Source organism: Pundamilia nyererei, unplaced genomic scaffold, assembly GCF_000239375.1.
Source record: "Pundamilia nyererei isolate P.nyererei 1_Seehausen unplaced genomic scaffold, PunNye1.0 scaffold00004, whole genome shotgun sequence".
Lineage (NCBI taxonomy): Eukaryota > Metazoa > Chordata > Actinopteri > Cichliformes > Cichlidae > Pundamilia > Pundamilia nyererei.
The window spans coordinates 7,337,562-7,351,473 of record NW_005187405.1 but is presented as its reverse complement, the minus strand read 5'-3'; positions in this window follow the sequence as shown (position 1 = coordinate 7,351,473).

The following is a 13,912-nucleotide window of genomic DNA, read 5'->3' as shown; positions in this document are numbered from 1 at the left end:
GCACATGCCTGTGTCCCTGTGAGTGGACTGCGTAGGGACCTCTGACATGTGCAAGCCTGCAGAGTAGCCCAGTTTTGTGCTGCTGCTGCTGCTGCTGCTAGGGTTGAGTGGGGTTAAAGTGGGTGATGATAGCTTCAAGGATTAAAAAGTCAGGAAGGGTTTATAGCACTGTGATAACCACCCTGACAACTTCTCCTGTTAGCTTGAGATGTAATATGGACACCATGCCACGAGAGGCATGATGTGAGTGGGACACTACATCAAATGTAGACATGCTACATTAGACAGACTATGACATTAACACTGTCACTGATGCACCGAGTGCTCTCAAAATGGTTAAACCAGGCTTTGTATTCATGAATTTCTCATGACAGTCTCAATTTCAGGTTCATATTTTTATATTTGTGGAGGTCCATCTCATCTGTCAAATGTTTATTTGAAGTGACTTCAGATATCTCAGGGTAACACGGGAACTACGGGCTTCGGCGATTTCTTTGGCAAATGGGTGGAGATAATGGGGAAAGCACCCTGGGAAAATAAACTGCTGCCAATGATCGTTGTGTGCAACAAAATCCCTTCTCAAACTCCACTGTTTATGGATGTTGGGATTTCTTTCTGCAAGTGTGAAATATTTTTTACCGAGGTCATGTGACTGCTTATTAAAGCAAAGATGGCTTTAAGGCAGGGAAACAACAAAATGCTTTGCTCATTGCCAAAGCTGACATAATTGTCCCGATTTGTGAGTTTAGCAGACATGTTCAATTGCAGGCAAGGATTCACTTCTGACTACAATTAATGAGGGTTCGGCAGTGGTCCTTAGAGACAGGGGGATATCATTAAGTCATTAGTATTGTTTGACAACTAGGAATTTATCACTTTTCCTTTGGAGGACAGTTGGAGTAAATAGGGGGTGAAAAGAACATAAAGACTTAATATGCCTTTAGATAGGAAAAGTGTAGTTACCTGTATTGATAACATTTTCAAGTCAGATATTGTGAGCATGTGCAAAACTCTGGATAAAAATTAAAATAAAATTAAAACATTAGCAGGACATAACCTAGTTTTGGTTGCTCAAATAAGCATAAATCATCATTTACAGAAGATATTGGTGAGTTGAGAATGTGTCACACGTCACCTGTGGGAGAATGAGTGTAGCAGAGCTCAGCAAAGTGGATGGTGCTGATAAAGCTGGATTGTCTGGCTGTAATCAGAGCCAGATGTGGTCAAGCCCCCACCACGGTGGTCCAACCACATCTGCTGTGTCAGAGGGACAGGAGAGGGGGGGAGGGGGGCACAGCTGGATGACCTCTAACCTAAAGAAGGGAACCACGAGCCTAGGTTGACAGCTGCCATGGATGAGGCAGGCGACCTGCTATCATATCCGTTGTTTGCGTGTTTTATGAAAATTTCACTTCAACGGTGATACTTTAAATGTCGAAGTTTAAAAAAGGAAAAAAAATGAAAGGAAAAAGAAAACGTGAAAACATGCTTCAAATGTGAACTGAATATTATGTGTAGCTTGTAAACGCACATTTTTGGCCATTATGATTTAAACTGTGTTTCCATGACATTGTTATGGGTATATCAAGGTAGTGTTCTTTCACACTAAGTCGGCTTCTTGTTGAAATGCACATAGAAGCGTTTCTTTAAGTTTTTGTCCACTGAAGGAGTTGGGTGCAAACAGCAAGAGGAAATCTATCACTACTGCAGCTAAACTGACTGACATTATCTCCACGTTCACTCTAGCCCAGAGACGAAGGGAACTGTAGCCGGGTGATGGACAGCTTTGTGCCTGGAGCTATTAGTAGATCATGGGAGAAGCGTACCCTTCCTATTCTCAGTTCTCACTGGGAGGAGGGGGGAAAAAAGATACTGATGTGATTTAGCTTACACGACCACATTGCTGCTGAGGTTAGCCATTTGTTCCATCTCCATGGAAGGTGAAATCCTACATAAGCATTCATTTGTCTGTTCTTTTGTTCTTCAAGTTTCTCTCCATGTTTATCTTTCTAATATTCTGTGTGTTGATTTTCTCCACCTTTTTTCGCCTGAATAAATAATAGGCACTAATCCTCTCTGTTTTTTAATGTATTTTTTCCCTTTAGTGTGCACTGGACTTTATGTATTTTCATTGCTAAACAGTCTTACCCATATACATGGAAAATATTTGTTGAATGTGTTTAACATGTGTCATCAGAAGCCCACAGTGTAACCCCCCATTTCAGCCAAAAAGATGACACAAATCAAGGCCTTTCATATTTGGTCTTGATTGATAAGAAGGGCAGGCAGTCAAACATAACTCCCTATACTTGAGGTCTGTGAGGTGCAGTGATAGGGGTGGGTCGTCATCACCGTGGCAGCGGGTGCTCTATCTCCTATGCCTGATGATGGAATTGCCATAAAAAAAGAGATTTATCTGTCTTCACAGCACCAGAGATGAAGGAGGTGGTCCATGAAGTATCACCACCAAAGCCTGTCTCCTTAGTTTCACTGCTTCAGGTGCCTCATATTTCCTTCTCCGTACCCCCTCATTTTACTCCAGTCAAGGTATGCATTTATCAAGAGGAAGAGAACTAAATCATTTCTTCCACCCAAGCTAGGGGTTGGAATGCCATGGCTGATATGGCTGAACACACTTGTGCTTGAGTGTGCATGCCTCTGCTTATGTGCAGTATGTCTTATTGCTGTTCAGGTTTTCTCTTCAGTGTGCTCTAAAGGACACTGGAGATGACTCCGGGATAGCCAGGAATTACATATTTACATTTCAGTTTAGGATTTACAGCCTTCATTTAGAAATAATCTACAATGTGTTTGATGTATTTTGGGTTATTCAAGCCCCCCTTTATGCCTGATTAAAAGTAAAAATGTTCCAAAACTATTGGTCCCTGTTACAGTATCCCAAGTTCAAGTCTGCCCCAGGTCATTTCCTGCCACTCATCCTTCTTGTCGAAGCAGTGGAGGGCAATAATAGCAATAATAGCTTGCTGTACATGTAGAATTTCTCCATTTGCTGACGTCAAAAGTCTCAGTTCAGTACAATATCTTATTTGTCTGTCACCAGTTCTCTCGGTGCCATAATTACCAACAGTAATTGTGTAGGAACAATAGGAAGAGAAGCTCAGAAGGGGTGTGATTTTTTTTCCCTTCCTGTTATCAGGACCCAGCACTCCATTACATAAAAGCAATAACACCCAGGACTATGCTAAAAGTAACAGAAGGAGGAGGGCTTGGGGGTGGGGTGTAGAAACCACATACACCTCCTTTAGAGCTCAGGTATTTCCTTCTGGGATATTCCCCTATTTTGACCTTTAATGGTAAAAGAAGAAATGGTGTTGAGCAGGGAAAAAGTGAGTGTAAAAGTTGCAGTGTCCATTAAAATGTTTCCTCCTGAGGCTCTGAGGGTTGGAGGGTAGCAGGCTACACTGACCTTTAATGGATTTGAGTGACAAGCAGTCAGCAGTGGATCAGCCAGAGAGGAGTGGCTGGAAGGAGGCTCTTTGTCCATTGTTCTCTCTGTGACGTTCCCTGCCATGCTTCAGTGAGGGCAGGTGCTTTAGGGTGTCAAAATAGGAAGACCCACGGACAGGCTTGGCTGCAGTCCATGCTCCTTTGACATATGACAAAAGCCCCACTCTCACTTCAGTACAAAAGGGAGACCAAAAGTAAGAGCAGGTCATTTACAAAGAGCTGCTGGAGACTCTCTGTGCTGTGCTTAAACGGGAAAGGGCTGACTAACCTTTGGACCTAAATGAGAGCATTCTGGAAAGATTTTCTCATCTCCTTTTTTTTCTCTCTCTCTGTGTGTGTATGTTGTTGTTGTGTAACTTTGCCATGATACAGGTCACACTGATAACTGTTTCTCCATGGGAGATGGATGATATCACCATCTAATAATTGTTTTGTTTCTTTTTGACTTTCCAACAAAGAGCTTCCCTTAGTAACTTTAAAACATCGTCAGAAATCAAGTGACCAAACCACACTTTAATGGCTTGTGCATGTTTTTATTGAATCATTAAAACACATTAAAACATGGCAAAACCAACGCAAGATAAATAAATAAAAGTCACAGATAATACCAAGCCAGAACTGGACACTACCCAACTGAAGACTGCAAGAAAGAGCCAAGTTGTTATCAAAGCCCAAGTTATTATTTTCCACAAGATTTTCCTGTCAGGATGTTATGAATGTCTCCATGCTCAGTGGTCAGTGATAAATAGTGTCACTTTTGCTGTTCTGATGTCACCCGCAGCCTAAAGCCCTCTTGTCCTGTCCAGGGCAGATGGTATATATGTGTGTGTGTGTGTGTTAATTCAGCATGGTGTAGCTTTGTGCTTCCATACTTTCCACAACTGTATAAAGCCTTTAGGAGGATTTTAGCTACAGCTAACCCGCACAATCCTCACTTTTTTCAAGTATTAGAAGACTGAATGCAATTCTGTACAGAAGCAATTGGATCTATCATCATTACAGCTGCTCCAGGGGACATTATTTACACTAGTTACTACATTATTGATTGTATTTTATCCCTAGTATGTGCTATGGGAGAGTGGAATGTATTTTTGTTGGCAGTGAAAAATCCTTCCACTGCAATAATGTATGCCATGGCATTGCATTAACAAGTCTCTATGTGTTGTTTGTTTTTATAGGGTATCTGGCCTTTACTTTGCATTTAGGTAATTGGGGTTAGGTTTCCTGCTGTGTAAAGAAAGACATGGGAGGAATGTGAGCATTTCACTGATGCACTGTGGAGGACAGTCACATAAAGCATGTTGAATGGAGATTTCAGTGGATCATGTCACTGCCTTCAAACCGATCTGCTAACTTTGTGCGCTCTAATTGTGGGAAAGGAGTAAAGGTGTATTATCATTACTGTAGCATTAGTAACAAGAAATCCCCTAGAACCCACTTTTAAGTCTTCTGTCCTTTTGAGATAGTGCATTAGTTATGTAAACTCCAAAGAAACAGAGGGGAATCTAATGTGTGCGCATGCATGGAAGTGAATATTCCAGGATTCCTTTCCCTTATTTTCCTCTTAACGTTATCTCTTCTCTCAGTGCCGGCGAGATTGCAGGCTGAGTAACTTTTCCCGATGCCATGGGAGTCTGTGGCTATTGTTCTAGGCCCTGACGGCAGCATAGCTGTCGTTGATGGACAACACCACTGATTCGCCTGTGTTTCCTGTGCAGACCCAGACAGAGCACACAGTTTGCTTCGCTGGCCTTATCATACAGGTCACAGTGCCAAGAGAGAAGGGGGAAAAAAAAGGGGGGGGGGAGTCGGGGGAGTATTAAGAGCAAGAAGAGGGTTTTTCCTTTATTCTTCTTTGCTGGACAAAAAGTCCACAGTTAGCCTGAGTTGATGGTGTATTAGTTTCAGAATATCCAATATTTATGGCAGAGCAAGAAGCTAAAACGCTACTCTCATTATGATTCGGTTTCTCCCTGTTTGGGCACGATGAGGTGCAAGATTGTTGCTGCTGATAAGATAAGAATGTAGCAGTCGCTTTGCTGGTGAAGAAGGAGGAAATTCCTATCTGATAGGATTTTCAAATTGGATTTTGAATGGCCAGACAGGGAAGGAGAAAAAATATTTACATAAGTGACATCTCCATCAGTGGGAGCTGTAGGCATGGGCCCTGGGCAGTATTATAAACAACAGAAACACATAAAATTAAACTGCTGACGTTTGCAAGATTAGGTGACACTTGGCTTTGGGGGATTTGCTGATGTATTTGTCATAGTTTGACTCACTTCTCTCCTTTGTCTTTTAAACTCATTTGATATATGAAGTGTATTTTTTTAAGTGTTGACATGAGCTAAAAAAATCCCCTAACTGAACGTTTAAGGTGCAAAATGTATCAATATAATTCAATCTGATGAATTACATTCCATGCTATGATAGCATAACATGTGACGAGAATATTAACACCTAACCTGCATTTACATAAGTCTGAGCATAACTTCAACCCTGTTTTAACTTTAACAATGTCCACTAAAATACACACAGTTCTTCCTCTTTATGAAAAAATACCAAGCTATTTTCCTCACAATAGAAAAATAGAAAAAGTTTTGAATTGCTTATATTTTTGTAGTAAAAGATATTGTACATAAAGACTCCAAAAGAGAGGGGAAAAAAGTTTATTAACTCTAATGAAATTTTATGGTTACCCATCAACTGCACTGACACTGGAAGCACAGCCATGTAGCCACCAGCCCGCATCAGGAAGGTGAAACCTATGTATACTCCCACATGGCCCCTGTCTACCTGGCCTTACTGTCCGCTAGCATTCACCACCCACCAAACATATCTCTTTCTTTACTCGCAGAGAAAAGGCACTTGAGTTGAGTTGTCCAGATCAGATATGCAGGATGAGGCTTGTGAAGGAAACGGGTTCAAGCATATGTGTACATGAACAAAAGCAAATTTTGTAACAAAATAACAGAGGAGACACAAGGCTTCTATTGTGTCTGTTTTCTTTAGAAGTAACATTTACGCTGCGCATTATCCAAGAGTGTTCAAATGCTTCTCAGTTGCTTTGCTAAATAACAGAAAACCACCAACAGAAGCTAAATTAAAGGCACTCAAATGTGGACCTACTTACTGGACTCTTGACCAGTTGTCAGACCCCATATGTCTGCCCAGTAGTACAGCAAACGCAAGTCAGTTATAGAAAAAGTGCATGAACAGAGGGGTCAGTGTTTTTTGAGAGTTTGCAACCTCCGCACGGCAGATTGATGGCTCCCTCACAACAGCCAATGAAACACGCAGCCTGGGACTTTTATAAACTTCAGAGTGGCCAGAAACCCTGGCGCTCAATTTGAAGAAGGTGCTGTGCCAGGTGGCTCAGGAACAGAGCTGTTTGTTTCTGTGAACTGCAGGGGACTGCGGTCCTGCAAGCAGTCCCAGAGCCTTCATGTTTCCCCCGTACACCACATGCCCTATGCAATCCGCCTGTTATGAGCATGAAGTAAACAAAACATTAGGTCATCATAAATCACTGGCCAATGACATGTCTGGAACTGAGATTAGACAACCAGAGTAGAGCAGTGGAGCACAGGGAAGCCAGACTCTCCTCCTGCAGCCTGCAGCTCCTTCGCTCCTCCTCGGTCCCAATGTGTAAGATCATTATTAAAATTGCAGCTCAATTAAGATAAGACTAAATTACTTTCTCTGTCTACCTCTTTGATGTACAGGGGATTTTTCTGCTTTCTCCAGATGAAAAACAGGCAGTTTAAAAGGAGCAGGGGCAGACAATTGTTCTGGCTGTGCTTTGATGTTGGAGTTGTAGCATTGCATGGGGCTTGGATTTGATTGGAAATGTGCATGATTATTTTTACCAAGATTATTTTCAGACAAAGCTCTATTTTCAAAAGTGAATGTTACATCTCATTTGCTTCATTGCAAAGACAATTTAACCTTCTGGCAGAATTGTGCATTCACATGTGTTTGCATGTGTGTGTATGTGTGTGTGTGTTTCATTCCACTTTTCCTGAACTCTACATTTTGGTGGCCAAAGGCTCTGAATGCTGAAACGTGACTTTTTTTTTTCTGGGTCAGCCCCTGGCTATGCTGAAGTCATGTAATTGGGCATGTTTCCTATTGCTTGTAGAGTGTGGTGTGCAGACCAGTGGGTGTAGAGTGTGGTTACAGCTCCCACGATGTTGCAAGAAGGGATAAGAAATAAAATAATATTTTAAACAGAAAGGAATTTAGCAACATTGGCAGTGTTTTTAAATGTTTGGTAAACAGAATGAAAAATTTAAATTAGATTTTTTTATGCAATTACTAATGTTTTATCATAAATAAACACCCATTTGCGTGATGGAACAATCATAATGTTTCTCTATAATCAATTGAAGCATTCGGCCACTCAGTCTATTGTTCGCCCTTGTTCTCTTTGTCGTAAAGTTAACATATTTGCCTGACTTCTCACTGTAAACACAAAGGCCGAAACATCAGAGGCCCATGAACTGGGGATGTTTATATGAGCTGAGAACCTGGAGATGGAACAGAGATATGAGTGCTGATCTGTGAAAGGAACCACCGCTGTATCGCTGTTGCTCGCCATCACACACAAACACCATCTGGCTGTCTCTCACCGCACAGAGAAAGCCTCACACCTGCGCACATAACAGAAATTCATGGAAAACCACTGGCAATATTTGAATTTGTCCAAGCAGTTGGCAGTGCCTTTTGAGTGTCAAGTTCTGACTTTTGGGGTATGTTAGGTGTTTTCTAAAGTCAATACTAAGAATGAGAGAAAGCAGAAAGCCTTCACCCCTGCTCCTACATATATGTAGCACATTATATATGTGTGCATGCGTGCGTGCGTGTGTGAGTTAATTTTCTTAAATTATCATACTCACCCCTGTGTTTCTATTTCGAATTCTGCTTGTAGCACAACCAAGAATGAAAACGGAGAAAGGATTACTTAAAAAAGAAAAATTGTTAACTGGCTGAAAAGTAAACAACTGACTGCTGAAACGGACCGTCGGGAGGAAGGCTTTCCTTCTCAGAGGTCAGAGGGCAGTTTGTCTGCTTGACACAAACTCAGACAGCTGACATTTGCACTACATTTCGAATCACTGTACACTTCAAATGTAAGAACACTGCATTTTCCACAGATGGGTATATCGTATTACGAATTTTGCAAGAATGTGTGAGAATGATGGAAGTTTACTTTGTGATTGTAAAACGTTTCATTGTTCTCTGTCTTCTAATATTTCAATTGACTTGCTTCAGGTCACAAATTGCATGAATAATGGAGGCAATAGAGCCACTGTTGATGAAACTTCAAATTTGTCCTCATCAGTTACTCTTTTCAATGGTAGCGATTTGTTTTTACTTGCCTGTGTTTGACTGTGTGTGTGTCAGTGTGTGTGTGTCTGGGGGGGGGGGGGGGGTGCAGGTAAATCCCTGCTTCCTACTATTCTGGTTGGAGATGTAACAGGAAGCAGCATGTGTGAGTGCAAGCCTGTCTCTTGAGCACAGCCACACCAATGGGTCAGCACATACACTGTCTCTCTCTCTCTCTCTCACACACACACACACACACACACACACACACACAGAGTTAGTGAAACATTGTGTGTGTGTGTGTATACTTTTTTTTTTTATGCTATTTTGACAATTGCTGTTTCTGACCTGAAGGGAAATTCATTAATAAGATCAAAAAAAACATTTAAAGCTTGATTATGTTTCAAGCTTCAAATTGTGTTTAATCATGATGCCAGCTATCATCACATAAATAGGAGGAATATAGCCGTGCAATTACTGAGTGACTGAAATAAATCCAATGATTACTCTAAACCTCATTTGCCTAAACATCACTTAACAAATCTGTCAGCAATATTAAAAAGGCAGGAAGGACTGAGGATAAGAGGGAGGAAAGAGTGGCGTGAGATTTTCCCTAATTACATGTGTTATTGTTGACATTCTGATTAGCTGTAGTAGCTCTGAATTGTCAGCACTTTTTAATCAGATAATTTCATGACCTGTTGACCACCATGTAGGCCATGACTGAGAGAAGCAATATGCTATCAGATATTTTCATCTCTGACTCGATACATTATATTGGATTAGTGTAACCTCAGGGGCGCAGAGCTGTTGTCAGCATTGTAGTCTTTTTGATTTTAAGATTTTATCTGAAGATATAGCAAAGACCCTTTATAAGACCGTAGCAGACAATTTGGATTGCCATGCGTTTTTTACAAAAACAAACTCTGAATTAATTATTACACACATACTGAATATTACAGAAGAGCGCACTCTGCCAAAGTCTAAATGGCAAAATGATGGTTTAAATCTATGCACTGATTCACCTCTTTAGTCACATGTTTTCTTCAGTGATCTACCTCCTGTGTGTGTGAAGCCACGCTCCTATTTCTATTTTAAGAGAGATAGCTTTTACTCTGAAAGCTAATTCATCACTGTCTCTGCCTCAGTCGGTGTTACAATCCTTTTTCTTCCATGGAAGTACTATAGAAGAGGTGGAGTCGCGAGTGGGTTTGAAAGAATCACTTCCAGGACTGTCCTTTTTGTGTGTGTGTGTGTGTGTTTTTTTTGTTTTTTGTTTTTTTGGTCACCCACCCACCTTCCTGAGTTTAAAAGATGTGAGGAAAAGGTAGGAGTCTGGAGAAAACAAATGAAATGTGTGTATTTGGACTGATCAACTGAAAAGAAAAGAAATATTTTAATCGGCATTTCTTGAAAATAATATTTATATTAACCTTCAATTATTTTTGAAATGTCATGAGCAAATTTATTTCAAGAAAATAGCGTTGACCTTTGTTTTTCGGTGTCTTTTTATTTTCCAAGTTTCAGTTTCTTTAATTCAATTATTTTTGACTGGTAAAATGTATTCAATAAATGAACAAAAATATATATAAGGAAAACTACGTTTGCCTTTTATAAACTATATTTTATTCAAATATTCCGATATATTAGTTCAGTTCTCATGATAAAAACAAATATTGTAGAGTCATAATAAAAAGATTCCGTTTGATATCTATCTATCTATCTATCTATCTATCTATCTATCTATCTATCTATCTATCTATCTATCTATCTATCTATCTGTAAGTCCGAGATATATTTATATATATCTCGGACTTACAGCAGTTTAAGTCTCCTGGCCGTGTTTTCATAGCTCAGTGGCCGCCTTGCGCCATAAATGAGAAGAGACCCGCGAAAGACACAGACAACTGCTACTGTGGCTCAAATAGCAGTAGCTCGACAGCTTTGAAGTGTCCCTCTCTTGACACAATGTTACGAAGTTCAAGTTGGTGCACTTTACTGCCTGCCATCAGAAACACTGCAACCGAATCCGTTCTTCACAAGAAAACTTTTTTTTTTTTTTTTAGCTAAGAATTGTTTAAGTATGTAGGTATACATGTATGAGCGTCGTATTTACCCCATGTAAGTATAAGGCCTGGTTTGTTTGTTAACAGACCGTTGAGAACTTCTTAGATAAATATTGTTAATTTTAAAATTGTGTAAACCGCTTTGTTATAACGTTTCAACTCCATATATATATATATATATATATATATGACTTCTTTAAAAACACATTAATTTTCATCATAACCTGCACATGGCAATAAATCAATGCAATGCTCCACTTTTGATTAGGACGTTCAAGTACTCGGTGTCTAAAATGTGCTATAATTAGAAACCGCAGGCCTGAGCGGCAGAAAAGCATGTTTTGTGTAACTTGAAGGCAAGTCTGTTCGTTTTTTAGGTATTTCGCCAGGGCTGTCGGGTTATTCGCAGGTCGGCCGTTTCCCAACGGTATGAATTCACAGTACTCCATTATCCCACCCTCCCAGTGGTTATGAAGTCTGCACAAGTACATTTCTTTTTTTATTTGAGGATGCTTTACGATTTCAGGATCATTATTTAATTCAGAAGCTTTGTTTACAGCTCGCTACTCGGCCTGTTTTGACAAAGCGGGGTGAATCATTTCTTTGAAAATTATCATTTGTCTCGAAAATGAGACGTGCAGGATGAGAGGCTGCATGCGGCGGTTATTTTCCCCTCAGAAAGACAAGTGTTGGACCTCCAACCTTTCACTCTTTTGGCCGCAGAGCAGACAGAATTTGAGTCTATGGGCTCCTAATTAGAAACAGATGGCGCTTGTAGCAACCGAGAGCTAAAACACAGCATTTTCCATACTGGGCTGTGCTCACTCAGCCATACAGGTGCACAAAGTCTGCAGGGGCTCGCTGAGCCTTTACCTCATTTACTTTCTCCCAACGGAACAGGGGGGAACAACTAAAAAAAGAAGAAGAAAAAAAAAGAAAAGGTGCATATCCGAAATTACGCATTAGTATATTCCTGTTTGCAGGTAGTGTTAGGAGGAAAAAGTTCAGTCAAGGTAGACCTACTTTACGCTTTATACACAGCTGGTCGCAGTCGAGGCCAACGTAATAATCGAGTATTTAAATAGTAGTTGGTTCATGAGTTATAAAAAACAACTGCAAATTTTATAAAGGCCACTGTTTTACGACCTTAAAAATACTATAGAGATGGCGAAAGGAAAGTGAACTGTCTTTTGTCCTGGTAAAATATCCGTGTTTATATCAAAGAAAACTTCAAACTTTTATCCACAGCCATAACAAGTTATGATAAAATAAAATATAAACCTCTAATCTGCCATTCTGCCATCACATTGACTGAGACAAGTCAAATCTAAAGCTGGAGTGAAGCTTTGCCTCTGACTTGCTACCTGCATGCGCATCACTGTTTTTCGTTAGCTGTAATCTATACATTGAGGAGAATATATTATGTAATGTTGTTGCATATATATATATATAGATATATATATATATATATATTACTCGTATGTCAGTTGTTTACTTCTTAGGTGTATTTGTTGAACTTTGACCTGACCCACAAACAAAACCTCCCGCTTATGGACGCCGTAGTGTGTCAGTCAAACCTATGAAACATAAATTACGACCAAGCTGTATTTGACAAAAATCATACTCTATAATATATTTCAAAAGAGGAAGCTCGTGTAACACGACTTTTATCTGCTTTCAAATCAACGATGTAACATATTTAATTATTTTTTTAAATTCTTTATTGTTATATTAAAGACAGGACCAGCACTGACTCTTTTATCTTTGCTAGATGACCCAAAGCAGTGAGGGATGTTGTGCATTTTCAGGAATGTAGCGGAACGTTTCAGGGAGAAGCAGACTAAAGCCTCTACACAGACTCGGACAGTAGTCTCCAAATGTCTGCTTGTTAGGGAGCCATAAAAAGACGTGCCATGTTTAATGACAATGAGCTCTGAGCAACATCTGATTAGAGTGTTTTGCTGTGAGAAATAACGGTCACAGCCATCTTTACTGTAGGTGGAAATATAGCTGTAAGCAAATGAATAAGAAAAAAATTCATTCTAGTCCTTCCTTCGAAAAAGGAAATGAAGGCGAAATTTAATTTGTACCTATTTTGCTGTGGGAACCCTCGGGATGGATGAAAGCCCCCGGGCCCCACGTAGGAAACTTCCAGCATGCTGCTGATTCCCCTGCAGTATCATTCTAGTACCACCTATAATCTTTTTCTTTTCTTTTTTTTTTGTGGCATGCCTAAATTCTGCACATTTGAAAGTCGTTTCTAAAACATTTTGTTCACCATGTTTACAGTTTTAAGCAATCGAAATCATATGGGATAAACCAAACTAACTCATCATCCTCTCCCTCTTTCTCTTGCTCTCTTTGTATGTGCTATGTCCTGTTATATTGTTGATGGTGCTCTGGCGACCGACATCCTCCTCATTGACCCCCGTCTCCCTCTCTGCCTTTTCCGTCTCATGAAAAACGATTCCAGCTCTCTGATTGAATTTTATTCCTTCCTGACCTGGTCCATTCTGTGAGAGCGCCATCAATCTTTTGACTAACACGACGTTTGTTTATTAGGCCTACACTTGAGAAACTATCTAATGACTTTTATGAGCCTGATTATGGTGCAATCGGAGACCCGGAAGACGCACATAAGCAGGCTTTTGTGCTAAGTTGGACTTCTATTCATAAAAATATAAACATGCTTTAAGGCCTCATATTATATTCACGTGGCATGCAGTTATTTTGTTCTATTATCCTTCATGTTGATCTAAAGGACTGCAGCTGCCGAAAGAAAAAGATCCAAACCATTTTCCATTTTAGAAACTGGGTTTTAAAACATGCAATAAGACTTGTCGTCAGTCACGGAGTTGTGGACGCGTTGTCCTCCGTTTCTGTTCAGTGGGAAACTATTTTATAGAAATCCTCTAAATTATCCTCAAAAAGTAAGTAAGTAAAACGGCGTTAACAGAAACTCGAGTAGAAAATCTGTACTGTAGCTTATTACAAGTTATTTGCCAACTAAAGGCTATCATTCCTGTTTCATTAAACCATATATATATATA